General features: G+C 40.2%; 1 long non-coding RNA gene across 1 annotated transcript; it reads right to left on the bottom strand.

Annotated features, from left to right (window-relative positions):
• Positions 1–1,172: 1,172 nt before the first annotated feature.
• LOC123361745 lies at positions 1,173–16,601 on the bottom strand. The gene is made up of 3 exons (XR_006576213.1): positions 16,471–16,601; positions 1,725–1,910; positions 1,173–1,284 (listed from the first exon to the last, which is right to left on the bottom strand). It is a non-coding gene; the product is annotated as an uncharacterized LOC123361745 (long non-coding RNA).
• Between the last annotated feature and the right edge of the window lie 7,177 nt (positions 16,602–23,778).

Below are 23,778 nucleotides of genomic sequence, written 5' to 3'. Positions count from 1 at the left end.
ACACATATGTCTAAGACCTTTTATCTAGACCAACTGACGATGGAAGAATGGCATGGAGGGGTTCAATTTGTACCCACAGACTTACTGGGTACACCATAAGGAAACTTATGTGCGTAGGTACGTCATCAATACGCACATACATACTAGTTTATGGAGTAAGCGTAGCCTAACATTTTGTGGGTGAGAAATGAAATTCGGCTACAGGAGGAAGGATTTCTGGCACTTGTGCCCTATACAAGAGGTAACCCAACTTGCTACAGTATTCTATTTCTACTCTATCTACAATGACTATTAGTAGTCTATACTTGTTCTTCTTAAACTTTAAGTTTCAAGAAAACTAGGCTAAGCTTGGTTTCCCTAAGTTTTTATTCTTAGTTTATTAGGTTTTGATTTTAAGTTTAAGTTAATCAAGTAAACCCTAAGTTCGCTCTAAGCATTAGTTTCTTCTAAGCACTGCATCCCTCACTCAAGAATTGAGAAACCTGAACTACAAAGCTGGTCCTGTGTCTTTTACCACGAGATTATCAAGGATGGGTGTGAGTATATTAACCAAAGCTTTGTTGCATATAATACTATATTATCATATGTATCTTTTGAATAGCAGTAATGCAATTGTAACTTTGTAACTCTGATTATTTTGCCATTTACTTACTATTAATTTTAATAAAAAGTCTTTAAGGCTATATCTGTCCCAGTGTGAGCTTCCTGTCATACCCCGAGGGTCCTTTGTAAATTCTGTGGAGCCTGATTCAGGACAAGAACTTTTATCTTCTGATCAAACAGACTGGTGAGCCTAAACCCATACTAGTAATATTAATAATTAATATTATTAATTAAATCAAATTAAATACAAATTACATTGATGGATTAAATTAATATTATTAGTACATCCTAAATCAGGCTACAGGGGAGGTAGTATACATTTAAATGACTGGTGTGCTGAATGCCTCTCTTACCCCTGTTATTTCTGATGTTCAACCTATAATGGTTTACTATGGTTTATATTTTCAGCTCACCTCTAAATCCCCACAGTAACAAACATTCTGTCATCCTTTTATGTGGGAGTGTGAAATCTCTGCCAGGGAAATAAAATAAAATGTACCGATCATGAATAATTAAAAAAAATCAAAAAAATCCACCAAATCTAAAAGCTTCTCTTACCTTTTATTTTCCTTTTTCCATTTCCTTATTCCCTTGTCTGCTACTCTTCCTTTTTTTATATTCTTCTTTATTTCTCTACAGTGATTTTTGCCTTCTCTCTCCTCACTGTCTCTGCTTTTCTCTCTGTAAAATATTTTTAACTTTTCTTCTACTTTTCTTCTACTTTGATTATGCATTTTTATTCTCCTAATTCTCTCATGCCACATTCTGCATCCTCCCCAATTCTCTACTGTCTCTTTCCTCTTCTCTTCTTAGTCCAAAGTCTCTTTTCTTCACTCCCTCCTAGATTTTCCTCTCCATTCATGTTCTCCCAATTTTCCCTTTTCATCCCTCATTCTCAAGTCTCACTGTTCTCAGAAGTGACCATTTAATTCTAGTTGTTCCCCCTTTCTTTTTTAATACATACAGGAATATTTTTCATATCCTATAGCTACCTGACATAATGGGTATGGGCCCCAATATCAGTGTGTGTTCTGAAGTTTACAACAGTTTACTTCAAAAAAGAGTCCTGATCTATTAGTAGTTATACCACATAAGCCAAAAGGAAGCTCTGGTAAGCTCACCTCAGTTGGAAGTCAGTGTTTAATATGTTCTGAAAACAGTCAGCTGCCACAGTGAGTACAGGAAGAATGGTCTCCTGGTTAAGGTATCAGACTGGCCTCAGGAGGATTCAATTCCTGATTCTTCTGCATGCTTCTTGTATGAAATTTGAATTGTTTGCCAAAGTTCAATGTGCCTTAGTTCTCTATCTGTAAAATTGGGGTAATAATAGGGTACATTCATGAAATATTTTGAGGTGGCCACATGCCTAGTTTGTACCTAGTTAGATGACAGGTGGTGTAGTATAACAATTGGAATATTTTACACTGCACTCATATTCTCACATTTCAGAACACACATTAGGTATCTTAAATCTGTAAATCTGACAAGATATCACTTTAAGATATTTTTAAAACAAAAATTTGCATTAGTTTTCTACAGCTACACGGTAAGAGTTGTGTTTCTCTAAGATTGCATGTTTGCAAGAGATTTTTAATTGTATTTTACTTTTTAAATTAAAGAACTTTTATATTATCAGGCACTTTGAAGTTTTTCCTGAGAGTTTTGGTGCCAAATGCCACCAATATGATTACTAAAGACAAGTATTATGAGGTCACCTAAAACTAAAATAAGATAATAGGAAGCACATCAGACACAATTAAATCTGTTTGGGCTGTGAAATCAGGGGGTAAACATTAGACTCAGATCTGACCTAACAATGATTTACCCATTGCCTACAAATTGAATGTTCAAAGTGATTGGCCCTTTATTAGCAGATATATGATCTTTGGTTATTTGAATGAAGGACAAAGAAGAAACAAAAACAAAAAAAGAAAGTTAACACCATTTTGTTAAGTCATTGCATTTATTGGCTCTTTTGCATTAAATGTCTAGTGAGCTTTTTCCCTTCACCAGGCTTTTAGCTGAACACAAGAAATCCCTGTGGTTGCAAAAAGAACTTGAGTGGTATTCATGAGGGCAAAGAGATAGATTTTTGCAATGTCTAGCCTTTGGTGGGAAATCTTCTCGTCTTGACTTCATTGAGAATTTGAACTTCCTTCAGTATTAGATTTGGCATCACAAATCATTACTGTGCAGTTTTGTGTAACATTAGCACACTGACCTCCTAATGGATAGGAGTTTTGCCTTTGATGTTTGAAGTTCATTAGTTTTCTACCAGGTTATTTATTTGTTTGTGCTGCTCCTTGGCATAAATGATTAACCTGGAGTTCAATGTCCTTCATTTTAAAACCATGCAGACTAAAAACTTTTAGCCACCAAGTCTCCTAATGGGGTGACAGTTTTTGTCTTCATTTAATCAAAAGTCCAGGACATTCCCTCAGTTTAACTGGATGACTATAAGTTTTTGGTAAACATGAGTTTAAGGATAAAGTGTTCAAAAACAACAGGTAAAAAAGGAAAGAAAGGTAAATTGGCTCCCTGTAGGGCAACTTGGCAAACCCAGCAGCAGTGCACTTTTACTCGGATCTCAACTAAAACAACAATAGTCAGCACTTAATAAATTTATATTACATTTTATGTCTTTCTAAACATCACTTGATGTTTTGTTGTCTGCTGGTGCTTTTAGAGATTTCCCTTGTTGATATTGTTTTTGTGTTGCTACCAGGCCTAATTTGGCTTTCAGCAAAGCCTTTGAATTTTTTATAATAAAGTAATTTACAGATGTTAGTAGATAAATTAGCACTGCAAATGCTGTTAAATTGCATAATCATACAGATTGATTTTGTGTTAGCCTTCAAGATGTATAGATACCTTGTGGCATCTCTGTCAAGGAAAGGCAATGAAAACTAAAGCCCTTCAGTTTCTCTAAAAAAGAAGGGGGAAAAATGTCAAGGGACCAGGGAGAAATAGAGATGTCTTATTGAAATCCCTGACAGCTTATAAATGTTAAATGTACAGATACCACTCAATATTGGCATTTAACCGCCCCCTCCCCAAAAATTTGGATTGCACAGAAGAATAGTCTTCCACACAAGGCAGAATTTGGAGTTGCAGCAAAGAGCGAGGACTTCTTTATTTATTGTCTCTGATTAGCAAGGCAAAAATAATTTAGAGGTTAGTCACCTCAGCAGATTTGTTATTTTTAGAGGCAGCACAGAAGGAGCTATGCTTCTGGAAATAAAAAGGTCATCAGAGGATTAATGTGGTCATGAGGAGATGTCCAAGAGCAATGTAGAATACAAAATTATACCTATTCTGTGAATGTCTATTTCAGTTCTAATGGGAAGTTACGAAGTTTTGAGTTAGGGTGAATGCAGCTGTAATGGGTGCATCCTTTGTTGGTATTTTGGGACTGGTGCACCACAGCTGGAATGAACAAATTGCAATTAATCCTAATAACTGCAACTTTGTTTCAGTTTCTTCTAAGAGTCAATAACCCTGACCCTGCAGTGATGCCTGTGAAGAGCTCCACTGAAGTCAATGTGTAGGATTCTGCCCATGCAGAGTTCTTTGCAAGATTGAAGCCTATATTAATAATAAATAATACCTTACATTGCACAAAGCCTTTTATCGCAAAAGGATCCCAAGTTGTTTTACAAACTATAAATCAGGGGTGACCAAAGTGTGGCTCGTAGCTGCATGCAGCTCTTTTACAATTAAAGTGCAGCTCATAGAGTCCCACACGTCCACCCCCATTCTCTGCCTACCAGACTGGGGGGGCTGGGAGCTCAGGGCTTCTGCCCTGCGGTGGAGTGATGGGGCTAGGAGCTTCTTCCCGAGACAACCGGTGCCTGCTGAGAGTAGGGGGACACAATTTAAAGATTTGCCTCCTGCAGCAGTTTGAGTCATACACCCCCAAACACACATACCCCTCTTACTCTCAGTGGCCCCTCCCTGCAGCTCTCAGTTGTTAGCTCTGCGTGGAGAGGCAGCGGCAAATAGCTGGGAGCTGCAGGGAGTGGCTGCTACTTTCGCTCTGCTTGGAGAGAAAGCAGCAGCTCTCCCTGCAGCCCCCAGCTGTTTGCCGCTGCCTCCCCTCACGGCTACAGCTCCCAGCTTGCCGGCTCCAGCAGATGCCCAGCAAAGAGGGGGCCCAGCAGCACCACGTGATGGAGCGCGGCCAGCAAACCCTGGCAAAAATCTGGGACAGGCACGTGCCCCCTACCTGTCGCCTCTGGCTTCAGCCCTGTCGGAAGGGGGTGGGGGGTCTCGGGGTTTCAGCCTCCCTGGGCATGTCTACTGGGACTGGGAGCTTCAGCTAGAGCAGGGCTGAAGCCCTGTGCCGGGGCAGGCACCTCCTACAAGGCTGAAATACCGGGACAACCCTCCCTACAGGCTGACCCCCAAGCCCCAGCACTTGAACTTCTCAAGATTGTCTCATGCGGCTCTAAGGGTCAATAAGCTTGGCCACCCTGGCTATAAATGATACTTTGAATACAAGGAAAACAATGACTTCAGTGGATGTTGTCCCTGAGTAAGGATTAGATCTGGTAAGGGATTTTTCCAACAAAACTTTTTTTTTTTTGGTAAGAAAATGTCAATTTGTTGAGACCAAAACTTTTCACAAAAAAAGGTTGCCAATAAACTTGAAATTTAGATGGTTTCTCCACTCCAAGTTAAAACCCCAGAGATATATTATGTGACCAAGAAGGTAGAAGACTCATGATCCATCGTTTGAGAAGACACATGGCTGATAGGAATTTCTACCTGACAAAGCCCAAATTAGCAAAGGGACTTAAGTGTTGCAAAGCTCAGCATTGCAACACTTAATTTGTTATGTGTTTAGCCACTAACCCTGAGTTAGATGCTTAGGCTTCCTATAAAATTCATGGAGAGAGAGTGAGAGAGGAGCCTAAGAATGGGATCCACAAAAGCCAGCACACAAGCTTGGGAGTCACCTAAACTAGCCAAAAGCAGATGCCGAGAAGAGAAGTGTATCCTAAGTTCTGCACCTTTTAGGGAGTTAGGTGCCTAAGTCCAGGCTGGAAGGGAGGTGCCTGATCTCCATGCTAGAAATGTAGGTGCCAAAGTTAGCAGGCACTAACAGTGCTTAGCTGCTTAACAGCCAGCTCTAGAGAAAAGTCCTCAGTGAGTCAGTTAATGCTGGACAGATTTTTGGATGCTGGATAAGGACACAAAACAATGTGAAACCTGTATGTATGTGGAAGCCACACAAGCTGACAGTTCAATTTAAATAGTAATGCTGGGGTTTGAAAACATTTGAATAAGGTGGAGTGGGTCATAATCCCTACCCAGCAGAAGGATACTCTACTTCCATGGTATTAGAAGAGATGTATTGTAAGTGTGGAATAAAAAAAACCCAACATCATTTAATAACCTTTCAGGCCCCAATGAAAAAAAGGGAAAACATCCACAGGGCAGATATCAGCGAAGATCAGACTGTGACTGTGTGATAAGAAAATACTGAATCAGAGAAAGCTGAATACATCTACATGATGGGAGAATCTGTCAGAACCTCAGTGCCCTGAAAATAGGATTAGAAGACAAAAATATCAAGCTTATACCTGCATCATTTTCTTAGACTATGCTTATGCAAAAGAATGCACACAAAATAATACAAATAAAAAAGAAATGAAACTGCGAAGAAGAAATTAGAATGGAGCCACAGTGACAAAGCTGGAAGATGCCTCAATAGAGCAGAATCAACTTCAAACAAATGCAGACTGATAAAAAAGGTTATTGAAATAGAATTTAAGAGGGTGCCAGAAGAAATTGAAGTGTTCAAAAAAGAGAAAGAAAAAGTAAAGCTTGTCAAGATTTAGGGGCCCATTGTGCACTGTCTGCACCCTTTACACCTTTGCAAAGTGAATGTAAAATACTACAACATTAGAATAATGTTGCTAAATCCTGAGTTTATGTATAGCAGTGTAGCTTCTTTGAAGTTAATGGAGTGGTGACAATTTACCCCAGTTGGAGATTTGGCCCATATCATTCTCCATTCCTTTTGCAAGTGACCACACAATGTGTAAGTCACTGGGGAAAAAAAATCAAGCATTAAGACTACAAGAGACGAGACAATAGGAAACAGAGAAAGGAAAAACAAAACTAAAAAGTACACACAGACACAAAAACTTGCTGTTAAATTAACTCTGGATGGGAACAGGCAGTTCAACTGAGAAGTGACAGAACTAGGGAGACAAATACATCCCATTCCAGACATTTTAGAGACACCAGAAAAGAAAACAGGTACATTCTTTGAGAAAAACATTTCACAAACTCCACAACAAATCCAGGAAGAGAGTTGGTAGTAAAATGGATCCAAATCATAGAATTCCACTAGAAATTTTTTAGTTTAACATTTCTGCAGATCAAAAGAAAAACAGTATTTCTATGTGACCACAGAAAGAAGTTCTGCAGATCTGTAATACTACTTTGTGTAAGAATAAAACTGTAAAGGTTGGCTTATGAAAGTTAGGCTTTGGTGGGTTTGTAAACCAGTGGAGGAAGAATGCAATGCACTCATTTAATGACAACATAATGCAACCTGGAAACTCAAATACTTCAGGAAGATAGTTTAGTGTACAGGCCCTTTGTTCTAATAGAACATTAACTCTATAGCTTGATACTGAAGTAAACTCATGCACTCTAGACACTGCACACATACTTTGGCCAAGAAAACGTACATGAAAAAGTGTTGAGTAAACACTTGCACATCTCATCTCATTTGATGCCATGTGTTGGGGGCAAGTGCGCCCTGTCCCCTCTTGGGGTGGGGCACAGTAATTACTTCCCCCTGGCCATGTTCTTATGAGCACCCCTTGTCTTGGGGTATCGTGGACTAGTGGAAAAGTCAATATGGGGGCCACTTCTCTCAAGGTTGTGTGGCCCAATGGCCAGAGTCAGCCCATTCACACAGGGCTGTGGGTCCCAATGGCCCAAGTCAATATTGCTTCCCAGCTCGCCTGGGGCATATCACCTAGTGGTCAAAGTCAGTGTGGCCACCTGGCTCAGCCGAGAGGTATGGCCTAGCAACTAGAGTCAGTAGGGCCACCGTCTCTCAGGGCTGCATGGCCCAATGGCCAGAGTCAGTAATGTCGCCCTCTCTCAGGGGCGCGTGACCTAGTGACCAGAGTCAGTATCACTGCCCCTTCCATGGGGCTGCGTGGCCTAGTGGTCTATCAGGGGAGTGGGCAGCTACCCTGAGGTGGGTGGCAGCCAGGTAGGGGGACCCAGGCCTTCCCTGCTCCACTGGGTCCCAGATCATGACCCTGTCAGTGGCAAGTATGCTTGCCACTGGGTCAGCAGGAAATCTGCCCAAAACACACTGACCCCACTCGGAGGACCACAACTAGTCTCCCTGAGCTACTTCCTACCCGGTTCCTGATATCTTCAGGGTCTCTGGGCTCCTCGGCCAGTGAGGCTCCCAACAGTTCTGCCACTCCTTGGGCATCTTCCCGAGTCTCAGAGTCCCTGGCTTCTGCCATCTGGGGTTTCTGCAATTCCTGGGCTGGAGCTTGCAGCATGCATCCTCTCTCTTCGGCAGTCAGCACTGAATGAGCTGAGCTGCTCCTTTTTATACCTAGTTTGCAGCCCAGAGCCTGCTCAGCAAAGCCGTGGAGGGCGTGGCCTCCTCAGCCCAGAAAGTGGAATTAACCCTCACAGTACCAGTGCGGGTCAAGTGTGCCCCGTCACACCATGCTAGAGAAAAAGTTTGATAATGGCTCAGAGAAAATAGTGCCACATGCTAAATCACCAACACCAATTTCTACACTATTCTGCATTTTCTTTGGAGGCTTCTTATACAAGAACTGACCAGGCTCGATCTTCCTTAAAATGATGATATCAGACATCACCACAATATGAGGTGAGATGTCAAAGGATTTCCACAATTCCATAGGTTTAGCACAATTCAGTATAGGGTGACCTGACAGCAAATGTGAAAAATTGAGACAGGAGGTGGGGGGTAATAGGAGCCTATATAAGAAAAAGACCCAAAAATCGGGACTGTCCCTATAAAATCGGGACATCTGGTCACCCTAATTCAGTAGCATCCCAAACTACACCGTAAAATAAGTTTGTGTCTAAGGGATGTTTACCTGCAGTAAAACTGGTACAGTTGCCATTCACAATATTTTTTGTTGCAATGCAGTTTTGCCATTTTCGCCATAAAAAAGGGACAATTTTCACATTTTCCCAAACCCTAAGTTCATCTATTTCAAATTGAATGTGAGCCTGAAGTCCATAGCTGAAATGTAGACCCCCATGTTTTCCACAAAATTATAAGAGTAGACTGTCATAAAGGGAATACTTGACAGAGGGTGGAGATACCTTGGACACCCCACAAAAATACTAAATACATTTGTTAAACCTCAGTAACATCACCTCTTTTCTTGTGAAAGCTTTCCAGTCTCTATTATACCAATGGACACTGCAAATTAGTTACAAAAGTCATTTTCCTTTCTTATGGAAGAGACAATAGGTGTCAAACTGTAAGAAGACAAAAACAAAACAAAAACCAGAAACTGAGAAAAGAGTAAGGAAAAACATATGCTAAACAAGATGAAAGAAAATTAGAAGTACCAAAGTCCTCAAAGTATCCTTTGTAAATGGAATAGAAAATTAGAGCCAGGCGCTGAAACAGATCTTCAATTGCAACTGAAGTTCACACTGCAGCAGAGGAGAGTGGTGTAAAGGTGGCATAAAACCCACTTTAGTGCATCCTTGTTCCTGAGCAGACATGTGCCAGGCTAGTGACCCCGAGTGTAACTTAAAGCTGCATGTGGGTTACACATGCCAATGGAGCCTGTAGGTCAAAACAGCAGACTAGGATCAGTAAGGCACATGGGATCCCAGACCATACCCCTTTACTTCACTCAGGTCCCTGTGCCTATAAGTTCTGGAACTAAGGGTGTTGGGGGTGCTGAGAGCCATTGAACCAAACTGTAAATCTTGTATATGATGGAAACCCCCGGCTTGAAGTGGTTTCCATGATATACAGGGTTTACAGTATACAAATTGTTCCAGCGCCCCTTGTGCCAGCAGCTGGGAAGGAGATCTCAAAATAGCAGTGACGCTTGTGTGGAATCCTCCAAGGCTGGTTACCTGGTTTTTAGGTTCTCTTTGCACTGACTGCACACTGCAGTACAGCCACACTGAGGTCTGGTCCACACTAAGAAGCGGGGTCGAACTAGGGTACGCAAATTCAGCTACGTGAATAGCGTAGCTGAATTCGAAGTACCCTAGTTCGAACTACTCACCCGTCCAGATGCCGCGGAATCGAAGTCCGCGGCTCCAAGGTCGACTCCGCCACCGCCTTTTGCAGTGGTGGAGTACCGGAGTCGACCGCGGCGCTTCCGGAGTTCGAACTATCGCGTCCAGATTAGACGCAATAGTTCGAACTCCGAGAAGTCGAACTCACCGCGTCGACCCGGCTCGTAAGTGTAGACTAGCCCTAAGTAGCAAAATGTGGGCCCAGGTCTCTTTCTTCAATGAGGAGTTTGTTTTACTCCTCCCCTGGTTCTCTCTCCTTCCAAAAACTGACTGTACGAACTTCACTAACATGCTTGGAGGTTCTTTTATTACTTGGAACAGTGAACCATCAACTAGACCCTAATTGAAATCTGACCTTTGTCTCCTTGAAGTGGAATCTCAAAGGAAACCAGTTAAACTTAACTTAATCTATAGATATAACATAGAATCCTACCAGGGGACTTCATTCTAACCAAGAAACTTAGAAACTGGAGTCCTTTTACTGTTTAGCCTATATATCAAAGTCATAGAATACTGTAGACAGGAAGGTTAAAATAGAGGCAAGAATCTAGGTCGGGCCCCAAAAGAATAGGGATTTTGTCCATGTGGATAACAGCATATGCTATAATATTTCTACAATTACTATTGGGAAATCTGTGTAAATGTTACATCTCTTGAGATTTACATAACTATTTTGCCTTATTATTTCTCATAATAAGCAACATGATGGTTTGAAACACTGTTTTTTCTAATGAAGAATGATGAAAGGGAGAACACAGTGAAAAGTCTTTTGAATTAGGCTTCAGAAAGGAGTTTATCTTCCAGTCCATGCAGCCCATGAAAGCTGTGATCATTGGAATGAACATTTCTAGAAAGTTCTCTTTCTTCTCTATCTCTTTTAGCATAATGCTAGATAGAAGCAAGTAACAATTTAACTTTTAAATAGAAAACTGCAGGGAACATTAATCTGCTGAACCAAAGAAATTGCGCAAAGTTATAATATGACTGTGGTATATTGACCTTCCTGAAATTACAGGAACTATTGTTTCTAATTTTCTTTGGGAATGTGCATGAGTCAATGGTTTTTTATTATTGCCAGTTTTTGTTACAGAAAATTTAGAATTACCCTTTGATTATTGACGGTAAGAATATAATAACTTTTGTCTCACATGATGCATGAAGCATACTGTCAAATGTATATTGTGCACAATACAGTACCAGAAAATATGGTATCTCACTGGCAGCAGGCTACAAAAGGCAAAGTATAAATCAAGCATTTACTGAATAGGAAAAAGCAAATTTAATGTACTTACGTTAAAAAAAAGACTACTTTGTCTTGTATCTTTTGTACAGAATTTATTATTAGGATGATACAGAGACATGGTGCTATTTTATTACAGGCTGGTTCTTGAAGCTCAATTCATTAACGGATTTCACAAAGAGTATGACATTTGAGAAAAAAACAGATGTGGGGTTTTTTGCTTCGTTTTTTGTCTTTTTAGTCTTCATATAAATTGACATAATTTGCCAGGCCTGTAAGTGGCTGATTGTTTAATCCACATAGGGAAATAGGCAGCTAGTGTTATTAAAAGCCCACTATTGTGTATGATTTTAGAGACAGAACAAAAGAAAAGTGTAATATAACAAGAGCCTGAGCAGAAAGCTGGACACTGAGGATGCTGGAATAGAAAGCATTGAGTCAGGTTAGCTCGTTCTGGCTTCCAGGACAGGCAGGAATGGACCAGAAAATAGAGTAACCAAGAAGAGAACTTGGACACTTGGCAGCAGATGATGGGGTGGTTGACCAACAGAGAGAGAGAGAGAAATATTCTGGAAATTTCATAGATGATTTGCTAAATAATGCACCACTCTCCAGTAAATATTTAAGATCTCATTAGTGCTTATTTTGCATTTTATTTTTAAGAAAACAGAGAAAAGCCTGTTTACAAAGAAAAGCCTGCTATGCTGAGATTAGTAATAGAACCTAAGGATTGTGTTCCTGACACCAGGAGGGTATCATTGGCTACTTCAACCAAAGGGAGATACTGATTCATAATGATTAAGAGACAGAAAGCCATTGGGCAACATATTTCAGACACTCACCAGCTCCACTTTTAAATCAGGTTATGATATGAGATGTGAAACTATCGGATTAGAATAAATCCAAAAGCAACTGCTTAAGGGTTGTTAAAAAGACATTTTAGGACTCTGTCTGCAAGGGGATTTCCATGATATCCAGGGATAATAGACTGAAAATCTTGCATGACAGAGTGATACCACCAAGTGGAATCTAAACGGATAGAAAATTCATAGGGACAATGCTTATTTTGAGGCTGCATAGCAGACAAGAAGTTCCAAACGTGAGTCATTTCTTTGAATTTTCTAGAAAGTGAGGTCCACATCTTTAATGGAAATTGGACACTTGAATACCTTTTGAGGATCTTTGTCTGAGTCTATTTCACAGACAGGCCAGATAAATTCTGGATTGCTAATGCTGAGATTTTAAAATTTAACCTTCCATGGGGCAGTGATTCTTGTGTCTCATTCCTTCCAGCCAAATTATTCAAACCTAGTATAGCAGTGATGTACAGAACTAGAGAGAGACTGACTACTGCAGGGGATGGGCATTCTATATTGTTAATAGTGAATAAGTGCATGAGAAGCAAGTGCTGGGGGAGAGGGGTTTTTATCCATGACAGAAGTCAAGAGATCTAGGTTCTAATCCCAGCTCTTTCACTGATTTCCTGTGTAAATTTCAGTACAACAATTAATGTGTGTCTCAGATTCGCCATGTGCAGAATTGTCAAGCCAAACCATTCAAAAATCATGTGTCAACTACCCACCAAAAAAACCATTAAATTGGCTTCAGAATCATGTGATTTTAAAAGATGATAATTTTTTTATTCTTTCTATTTGCCTTCTGGTTTTCATGTTTTCAAGCTTTTCTCTGCAACTCTGATAGCTAGAAACTTTTTTTTAATGTCAGGTGAAGTCAGCAGCAACAATGGACAGGTTCAATATCTAAGGGTTCCTAATAACAATACAAAACAGAACCAGTTTGAACCCCACGCCCCGTAATCTGGGAACACCACCCCCAAGCACTTCTAAGGGACAGTACTTCCCCACCCAAAAAACACTAAGTCTGCGTATAACAAAAGATAACTTTTATTAAAAGGGAAAGGGAACCCAGCATTAATTTAGTAAGCCACCACAACCATGATTCAAAAGCATGTAACCACACCCACTCCACATTATGTTGGGTAGTATCCTTTGCCTTAATTTCTCACCTTGCAGTGTGCAAACAAACAAATGTCCCTTTCAACACCCCACTCATAGTTTGTTGTCTGTCAGTGAAGACCCAGAGTTCAGAGATAAGAACACCTGTCCCCAAGCTCTCTCTGTCACAGGGATTTGGCATCCCTTCCCCTGCTTAGCAAGTGAGGTTCAGTTTAGGGTGACCCCCTCAATCAAGGCATACTAAGTACAGTTCTGCTGTCCTTTACTCATACTATATGGATAACAACATTTCATTACCCCTGCATTCAGTAAAGTGAATTGTAATCCAAAACCAGCCAAAACTGATCACTTTGGCAAAGCATCTCTATCTGCTGAACACCTAAACAGAGTAGGTTTGTCTATGCAAATATGCCCTGCTCTTGAAGTCTTCCCCCCCCCCCCATTTCATTACTAGATGTCAGAGGAGAGCTCATTCAGCGATCACTAAATGTCAGGGGAGACCTGCTTACATCAATGAAAGCTGAGATTTTCACAGTCACATGACTACCAGTACATGATGGGACTTCAAGAAACACCCCAAATATCACAAAACCTGTGACAAAATTGTGGGAGTTGGCAACACTACTTATTGAAAATGAGAACACTAATGGTGTTCTGGCAATTAATTAGCTAGAGTTTACAAACCGGTTTAGGTCCTAGGATGAGGTGGTGTCAGTATTAGTCCTGTATGGAAAAATATTTCCATTTGACAGAGCTATAAATACAAAGAGAAGATTCTTTAATTTACTGTGAAAACAGCAGCAGCTATCTAGAGCGGCATGAGCAAAAACTTGCTATTCCCTGCCCAGCTTGCCCCCTCTGAACAGTTGTTCTGAATGAATATTTAATGCTGCAGGTGGCATTGTTTCCTGTGGAAATATCCTACTGCAGGCTCTAAAGACTGTATTTAGTGAATGAGCTGGGAACTGGATGCTTCATCCAAATTTTTAGATTTTTAATGGACTAGATAAAGAGACAGATCACTAGCCTTCGTTTTCTAAATAGTGGGCAGAATCCAATACTGCTATGAGTTTTCAGATCAGTGCCTCAATTCCAAACATGGCCTGCTCTAAAATATGTTGGTAGATGTTACCCTCCCCACTGTCTTTCTCCTCAGAAATGAAATCTAGAAAAATAACTGATGACTGCGGTAGTGAACCTTTAAAAACAACTGCCAAGGCAAACAACTAAATACTAGCTGGGTATAGGACAGCCACTACATTAGAGTTTGGATAGTAGTCCAAGAGTGTGCTTTGTTCTGCAGAGGAAGGCTTTGCTTCCTCTCATTCAGTTAGAACAAAGTGGTTACCATCTGTCATGCATAAGATTATGGTTTATCAGTTGAACCCACTCAATCAAATCATACAAGAGAATGCTCTTGCATTCAATGGAATTTTGCATTTCTCTCACAGGTTCTCCCAAAAGGTATATTGTTCTAACATAAACAAATCCTTTTCCTGTTTCTATACAAAATTTATTTAGAACCATAGTTAAAATAAACCTCATTATCTACCAGCATACAGTTTTTGTTAGCCATCAATACACTCCCATAAACACCTGGTAGAGAAGGGCACCTCAGGACCAGATTCTGTACACCGCTGTAAATCCAGAATAACTTCAAAGATTCTTTATAGAGTTACTCCATATATTAGTTAGTCAGAATCAGGCCATAAGACTTCAATAATATTATTTTAGGAATATATTACCTACCACTAAATGTGTCATATAAAATTCAGATCCTTAGCTGTCTACAGAGAATGAAAAAAAAACACTTGTTCTTTGCAGTGTTAGCACAATCCTCAGAAACATTTAGAATTACGCTGCATAGACTGTCTTTTTTCTCACTTATTTTTGGTATTGCAGGGCTATGTTTCAGGGCTTTATTGATTTCCATTCTGTCTGTGGTTGATTAAAGTTCCAGGAAGGTGTCAGGTGCATTAGTATAGAGCTGAACAGAAATATCAGTCTCAGGAAGAAAAAAAAAAACAACTAAACCAAAACAAAACCCTGTGATTTTATCTAGTAATATATGTACACAATAAACTGCAGCACTAAAAGATAACAGCCACATAGACTGGTTAGCTGAATCTTTCACACACATCTTCTACACCTCTGATTACAGGACTGTCAGAAACTACTAGCAACCAATAAAACTGTGGCCCTTAAGTGAGAAAATTAATAGCCTCTTATTTTTTAAGAGATTTCATCTCCAGGTTAAATGTTTTCACCTTATAAACTTGCAGCATAGAAAGTGAATTCTTTAGTAATTAGTTTTTAGTTGATAGAAATTCCTTACTAATTATGTGTAACCTGAGAATGTAGCAGTTAGTTAAGAGAAGACTCCACAAGAGTAACATTTTTCATCCTGATCTTATTCCCAGGGTTGAGAGATTGCTAGGAAGCCTAATGTCTGCCATTTATTCCTTTACCAGCTGTGTTTTTCTATTTTAACGGCTCATTTTCCACATTTTGCCCAATTCCCTCCCCTGTATCAGCTTGTCTTGTCTTATAGAACACCAGGAACATAGTACTCACTGACAATGCTGAAACTACCAACATGCCCAGCATATTAGTATCCTGAAAAAATCACATCTAATCAAGGTGACTGCAACTCTCAGTCTATTTGCAAGAATGCAGGATGGTCTCTACAAATAAGCAGCCACTGCCTAACCCACTAGATCTATTTCAGAATAGATTCCACATCATTATATAAACAGTTTGTGTATCAATGAGAAATCTGTGTGAACATTTAAATGATCCCCTTTAGTATGAATTCATAAAATGCATGCTCATATAACTGCAAACCATCTTACCTGAAATGTATGGTTTTACTACACTAATTGCAATTTAGTATTAAATTGACTCTTCAGCTATGAGTTAACTGTTATTATTGGCTAAGGAATTCACATGGCAAAAATTCACATATATAACACACTTCAAGAGTTCAGAAACCTGATTGTAAAGAATGATAGATGCAGTAAAGAGTAATAAAGCATAATAGCCTTTAATAAACAAAGTTTCAAATGTGCAATTAAAAAAAGTTTCTACCTGATAACATGAAGGCATTAGCAACAGTATAGTGAAGGAACAAAATATATTTGCAATATCTCAAAAGAGCAATCTGTTACTGAGCAAACTAAGATCTTGGGGAGGGGCAGGACAAAGGGAGAACCTTTGAACAGGATACCCCAATTGTATTAAACTGTTTTACTGAGATACAGAAACCTGAGTGAGAAATAAAAGAGGAAGAAGTCTCTGTAGGCTACAAACTCCAGAACTGACCTCCTTTCTTTAGGAATAATATCTTGGGCATTCTCTTACCTTAGGGAAGTATTGTAGTCTCTAAAAACGGGAATCACCTCCAGCACTCTTAATCACTATGAACATATACAAAACCAGCAGAGCCTACTTACTGCAGAGCCACCATTTTGAATAAAGAGGGTAAACTGAGATTTGCTCCTCATTTAGGCCCTGATCCTGCACCATTAAAGTCAGTGCAAGCTTTCATGGTGCAGAACCTTATAGCTTCACACATCAGCAATTCCTGACAGAAATGCAGCACAAACTTTCAGTGTCTTTAGTTTTCTTGTGGTTTTGCTTTCTCTTCTGTTCATAGTGGGATGATATTGATATAACCTTGCTTCCTGCTAACAAGAGGAAGCAAAGAGGCTTTTAATGAGGTTTTAAAGAAATAACAGAACAAACCATAAAGAAGTTAGGAATGGGTGAGGGAGAGGATCATCTCAGGGCCAGCCTGAGGCATTTTGCTGCCATTGGCAGATTTCTGCATGTACATACCACACTTGAACTTCTCTATTCTCACCCACAAAACAAAGTATGTCTATTGTATTTGTTAACAATGTCAGCGGATGGTGCATATTTTTATATTTATATAAGCAAGCAACAACACAACAGGATTTGAGTTTGTCAATCAATACACACCCACTCCTATGTAATTCATCATGCTCAAGTCATACATATAACCTTAAGTACAGTAATGGTATACAAAAGCATCTTGTACTGGTAGCAAGGTGATGGCTGTGACACCAATAGGATTCTGAAAGTGATAAGGGGTGAAAGATCTAAAAAGGGACATAGGAACCTAAACTCCAGATTTAGGCACCATGAAATCCACAAAACCCCCACTCAGCTGCTGCCTAAATATGTATGTGCCTAAATTTTCACTGTAAAAGTGATCAACAAACAGGGGAAAGATAGCATTCCCCTGACTTTCTTGCAAGCAAGATGAAGACATTACCTCAGAGCATGCCTTACAGATCAGGCCCAAAGAGGTTCCTTCCCTTATAACTTTTAGTCCAGTGATTAGGGCACTCTCCCTTCTGCCTGAAGTGGAGAAAAGATTCAGTCTCCCTGCTCTTAGGAGTGTGCCCTAACAATTGCAAGAGAGGATACTATGATTTGGAGGGGGAATCCCCAAATGTCTCCTATTTAAGATGTTTCACTTTGGATAAATATTTAAAGTCTCACTGGGCCAAAGCAAGAGAGCCCTCATTTGGGTGACCCATGGTCCAGTCTCTCTGCTGCAATACGTATTTAATTATTTAGTCAAAGTGAAACAGCTTCAACAGGAGAGACAGAATAACACACACCAGAATAGTCAAGATCCCAATGGTTAGGGCATGATTGTGAGAAGTGGAACACCCCTCTTCAGATCCTTTCTCCCCATAAGGCAGAGGGTGGAGAGATTGAACCCTGGCTCCCACATCCTGGGTGGTCTAACCACTGGCATGAAAGTTATAATGATGGCACCAGCACCTTCTCTTTCAGCACCTCTTGCAAGAATGGCTTAGGGGCCTTAGCTACCTTACACTTAGCTTAGGTGGCTCCCCAACTAGTATACTAACTTTTGTGGGTCCCATTCTTAGCTGCCTATCTCTCTCAGTGTCAGATTAATGCACCTGGCCAATTTGGTGACCCCTGCAGGAGCTCTGTAACCTGGGTGGAAATTGGGAGGGGGGGCATAGTGCCAGAACTGTAGCCCTACCCCCTGCTCCTCATCTTCCCTCTGGGGCCCCTTCCCCTGGCCAGCCCATAAGCCAGAGCTGGGCCATGGTAAGAGCCATCCAGGTCACTGTGGGGAGACCTGGACCCTCCACCTGCCCTGGGTGGGGGTGGGGGACCCGAGAGCAGCCCCTGGCACATGTTCCCACCCTCCTGTATATTAAACTGTGAAAAATTGGGACAAATATTTTTAACCCCCAAATTACAATTTAAAACAATATGGTTACTGCTATATAGATTGCAAAATAAAATTAATTAAGACATGTTAACTAATAATACCATTTCAGTTTATAATTATTTTTATAAACTATAATTATACTAAGACCTTAAGCTCTGGATATGCACAGTTCTGTATTAATTTAAATAAATGATGACAAATATATTGCTATGCATTTATATTTCTGGAATGTCCCAGAAGAGGAAAGGCTCATGTCATGTGTCATTCACGATGTAATTGGAATTTTAAAAAGTATTTGTCCCAGTTGTATGCAGTTTAATAATCACAGTGTCTGTCTCTGTCATCTGTTTGGCTTTTGGTAAAAATTTTGCAGCCGACTTTCTTTTCTCCTACTCTCTTCTCTCTCAAAGATAGTTGAGCAGTTTTTTTCCTCAAACTTTCTAACAACTATTCACTCCTGGGCTAAGTTTCATTTTGAAGGGTAAATACTGAGAAAGTTATAAGCAGCTAAAGATGATGTCACAGCCTCAGAATGAGCACTATACTTTTTTTTCCTTTCTATATTGTCTGTTGCTAGCCTTTTCTGTATCAAACAACCTATGGGGAAAGAGTTTTTAGTAGTCACAATACTGGTACTTGAGGAAAAATCAGAATTATGGATCTATTTAAAGGAGGGCAAGTACAAATATCCTCATTTTACAGATGCACAGCATGGTTAAATGACTTGCACAAGTTGCAAGAACGCAGAACACTCCCAGTTCTGAGCCCTAGTCATTGGACCACAGTATCTCTGTACCTGATTTTTGCAGCACAAGAATATGTAGATACTAGAGTTAGTCAAAAAAATTTTCAAACATTTGAAATTGACTAACATTTTCATTGAATTTTTGACCTCCTCAAAATGGGGAAAAGTGTGGGAGACAATTTCAACAATGTTTTCTTTTATTAAATGAACCCCCACATTTTCAAAGAACACTAGCAGCCACTGTTTTGGGGAGGCAATGGTGCTGAGTCTCATGCAGATAGCACTCCTAAGTATTCTGATCCCTTGATCTCAATAGCTTTGTTACAAAATCTTCATATACCTAATACTAAGTCCATGTTACCGAATAGAACAATATGATGCTTTCATTAAATTTCACAATAAATCTTATGAGACTTCACAGGCTGGTTGTGGGTCATCACTGGAAGTGATTTATTAGTGAACAGGTCCTTCAAATTATTTTGGATGTTCTGTATCTTACAAGGGAAAATTATTATTCTAATGTGGTTTAAAATTAGAATGGAAATATCATACATAACTAGAACACTGTTGATGTATTATTTAGGAAAATAATCATTGCAAAGATACAACTTAATTTAGAAATTCATACCACAGTGTACCAGGCATTCTTAAAAATTAAAATGGTCTAACCAGACTATGTTTCCCTATGAAAAATAGCTGACTTTTAAATAAAGTCATAAAAATTGCATTCTTTTCATTTCTGGAGGTAATCAGCTATGACATTCAATGACATAAATCTTTGCTCTTTTCATTTTCTGCTTCTTCTAGGAAAATAAAAATGAAATGTTTATAAAGGTGATGATTGAAGCAGTTGAAAGTAACCTCCACCCACTTCTGTAAGCCACTGTAAGTGTAAAATTGAATTCATATTCAGAGAGTTTGTAAACTGTTTGTGAGGCATCTGGGACAATGGAGGAAAATTTGCTTACTACTGACTATCTTCATCTTAAGTTTTTCTACTGCATCAAAATAAACTGAAAATAATTTGATCCTACAAGTCTTACTCATGTGTAGGATCTGGACTGTATAGCGAAATCCTGTGGCAAATGTCTGTTGGACTAAGATTTGGCTGATAAATTTTGATCTAAGAAAATAATCTGCGTGACTTTAAGCAGATAATTTAAGTGTTCTGATTTTGCTGGATCAGGGTCTTACTGAGGAATATTCTTCCCATATTTCTTATCTATCAATATAGACAATTTAGTCATTTGAAACATGAAGGATAATAAATCTCTTCTGATAGAGCACTGGTTAGTATACTTTACATTGTGAAAATGATACTGTTTTTCAACTAGTATATTTCTGGAAAGAACAAAAGGAATTGATCGTCATCTTTCTTGTGCAATGTAGATGGGGGGAGCAAATCCATACAAAGAGCTTTATTAAGTTTAATTAAAAATAGTTCAATGTGTTGAATTTTTGGAGGAGGGGTAGCTTAGTGGTAACTGTGTTGGCAAATAAAGCTGTACCTTTCTCATCCTGTCTGTTCCTTTCAGTAGTCTCACTTTCCCGTTACTTTAATCCTAACCTCAATAATCTATCCTTCACAAAAATACCACAACATGAAAAATTAGCTATTATAAGTAGATACCATTACTTTCTTTGCTGTTGATCATGCTTCCATACATTTCAATGGCAACTCTCCCATACATTTCAGTGGTGCAGGATCAAATCCTTTCATGATGGCAGACTGAAATGAAATACAGGTTAAATAGACTCATAGACTTTCAGGCCAGAAAGGACCATTGTGATCTAGTCTGACCTCCTGCACATCTCAGGCCACAGAACCTCATCAACCAATTCCTGTAATAGACTCATAATCTCAGGCTGAGTTAGTGAAGCCCTCAAATTATGGTTAAAGATGTCAAGTTACAGAGAATCAACCATTTACACTAGTTTAAATGTCTTATTTCAGAAAGAAGATACTTGACCTTGATTGCAAGTGCAGAAACATACTTAAAACTACTGATCCTACTGAGTAATAATGAGGAAAAATGGAACATTACCATTTAAATATACAATAAGTCTACTGGCTTCCCATCTGAGACCGACAGATAATGTAAGATGTCCTTAGCACACTTTAACAGACTCTACAGAAGGTTCATAGTGTTTTTACTAAATGAGGCAGAGTCTGCCAGAAGACGAAGAATGCACTATTGGAAGAGTCTGGATTGGGACCCAGGAGATTTAGGGCTATGTTTTTCAAACATGGTTTTTGGATGCCCAGTTTGGGACATCTTAAAGGGGCCTGATTTTCAGATGTTCATTATTTTCTGAAAACTGGGCTCTTTTAAGGTGTCTCATGCCAGCCATTCAAAAACCGAGGTAGCCCAAATCATCAGTCGGTTTTGAAAACCTTGACCTAAGTCTTTTTCTTTCTCTGTCACAGAATTCCCAAGTTATCTTGAAACAGAGCATTTAGTCTTTTTGTTCCTCGATCTCCGTCTGCCACATGGGGATCATAATAGTTCCCAAATGTATACAGATGTTATGAGGATGCACTCTTGGGAAGCACCTGGATGAGCACCATAGAAAAGTTTATAAGGAAAGAAAAACTCTTTATTCCATTCAGAGTTGGATGTTGTGCAGTAAACAAGATAGAGGAATGATGAAATAAAAAGTTAATATTAAATATCTGCCTTGTTAACTGAGCACTGTCCATCTTGTCCACTGAACAGGTCCTGAAAGCAAAGTAGCATGTGATCATAACAGAAAAATATCCAGCGCTCTGTCAATAAGCATGATTAAGGCTTCAATTCTGTCATGGATTCCATGACTTTATGCAACCTCTGTGAATTCCACAGCTGCAGCAGCTGGTGTGGCTGACTCTGGGGCCGGCTGAGCAGCTGGGCCCAGGGGTGGCCCTGAGGAGCACCCAAGCAACGATCCTGGAGGCTGTCCCAGGGCCACCCACAGCAGCTGCCACCGGAGCAGCCCTGGGGCCAGCCGCTTGGGTGGTCCCCAGGGCCAGCTGCACCAGCTGCTGCTTGGACAGCCCTGGGCAGCTGGTCCCGGGCACTGCCCTAGCAGCAGCTGGTGCAGCTGGCATTAGGGACCACCCAAGCAGAAGCAGTCCTGGGAGTGACCGGAGCAGCAGCCCAGAGGGGGTGGGAGGGGCCGGAGGCTAGTGAGAGACCAGGCCCCGGGTCCTTGGAGCAGAGGGCCACCAGGGGCAGTCAGCCCCCACCGCTGGAGCAGGAGGTCCCCCAGGCAGCGGAGCCCTGGAGCAGAGATTAAGTAATGGGTATTAATAGTAAAAGTCACGGACAGGTCACAGGCCATGAATTTTTATTTATTGCCAGTGACCTGTCCATGATTTTTACTAAAAATACCCACCACTAAATCTTAGCCATAAGCATGATTTCTTTAAAATTTTAGGGGAGTGGGGAAACAGAGTTCTGAATTTTAAAATTTGTAATCCATTGTGACTATACTTACAATGACACTGTTTTATTGGTAGCTGCTCCCATTGTGGCCTTAAGGGATTCCCCTCTCCACACAGCGGAAATGCCTGAGCCAGATAAGGAGAACAAAGAGGATTGCAAAATGCCATGTTCAGTAAGATCCTGCAAGCCAGTGCTGCACTGGACTGTGAACAGAGGGTCAGGAGGGTAAATATTACAAACAGTAAGGAGAAGGAAACACTAGACAGGAGAAAGTCCCAGGAGTTCCAGAAGGAAAGGAGTGTGAGATGCACCAGCACATAATGGGGCTTCTCCTACAGGTTTAGCAAGCATGGCTTCACCTTCCTTTGCTGTCCATGAAGAACTCCATGTTAGCACTTCCTTACATCCCCCAACATTCCACATGCTGCCAGAGAAAGCATCACTATTCCTACCAATCTATCTCGGAAGACAGTAAGGACAACCAGAGCTTCACATACAGTTACCTGTGAGCGCCATGTTGCTCTATGTGTAGCCAAAATGGAGTGAAATGGACAGCAATGTCCTCTCCCCTTGTTTAGTTCTGTTCCTTTAATTTATTTCAGAAGTTTTTAGTCTATTTTTATTGCACATGGTTTCTATGCACCAGTTTTGGCACACAATAAAAATCCATTTTGGGGAACATAATGTATCTTTATTATTTTACAACATATAATACAGAATGCCTAGTCCTAATGAAATCCTCCACCACATGTAATTGTACAGGGCAACAGAACTCATGGAATCAGTGACAAACACAGCATACTAATTATAAAGTCATAGAAAGCACCACAGAATTAATAGGTGCATTAGCAAACGGTGTTATCATAAATGTACACCAAGAACAATACAATTCCTAATAACTCTCAAAACTCATGGCCGGGTGGAGTGCAATCCTCCACACCGCAATACTGTGGCTGACTGTTAAAGTGCTCTTTCAAGGCTTCCCACAGCCATGAGCTCTTGTAATAATCCTTGTGTTTGGCTGTTCAAACTAAGCAGACAGCTTCTCCACCTTCACCCTGGTGGCATCTTTACCGCACAGATACAAAACACAACAGGCAGCTATCACCATTAGGATATTTTTCGTACAGAGATTCAATCGTGTGAGTAAACAATGCTAGTGTCCCTTCAGTCTACCAAAAGCACATTCAACTGTCACTCTGCACTTGCTGAGCTGGTAGCTGAATCTTTCCTTGGTGCTGTCAGTGGCCAGTGTAAGA

This window comes from Mauremys mutica, chromosome 1, assembly GCF_020497125.1.
Source record: "Mauremys mutica isolate MM-2020 ecotype Southern chromosome 1, ASM2049712v1, whole genome shotgun sequence".
NCBI classification, from domain to species: Eukaryota; Metazoa; Chordata; order Testudines; family Geoemydidae; genus Mauremys; species Mauremys mutica.
Note: the sequence above shows the minus strand (reverse complement) of the source record. Positions and strands in the feature narration are given on the sequence as shown.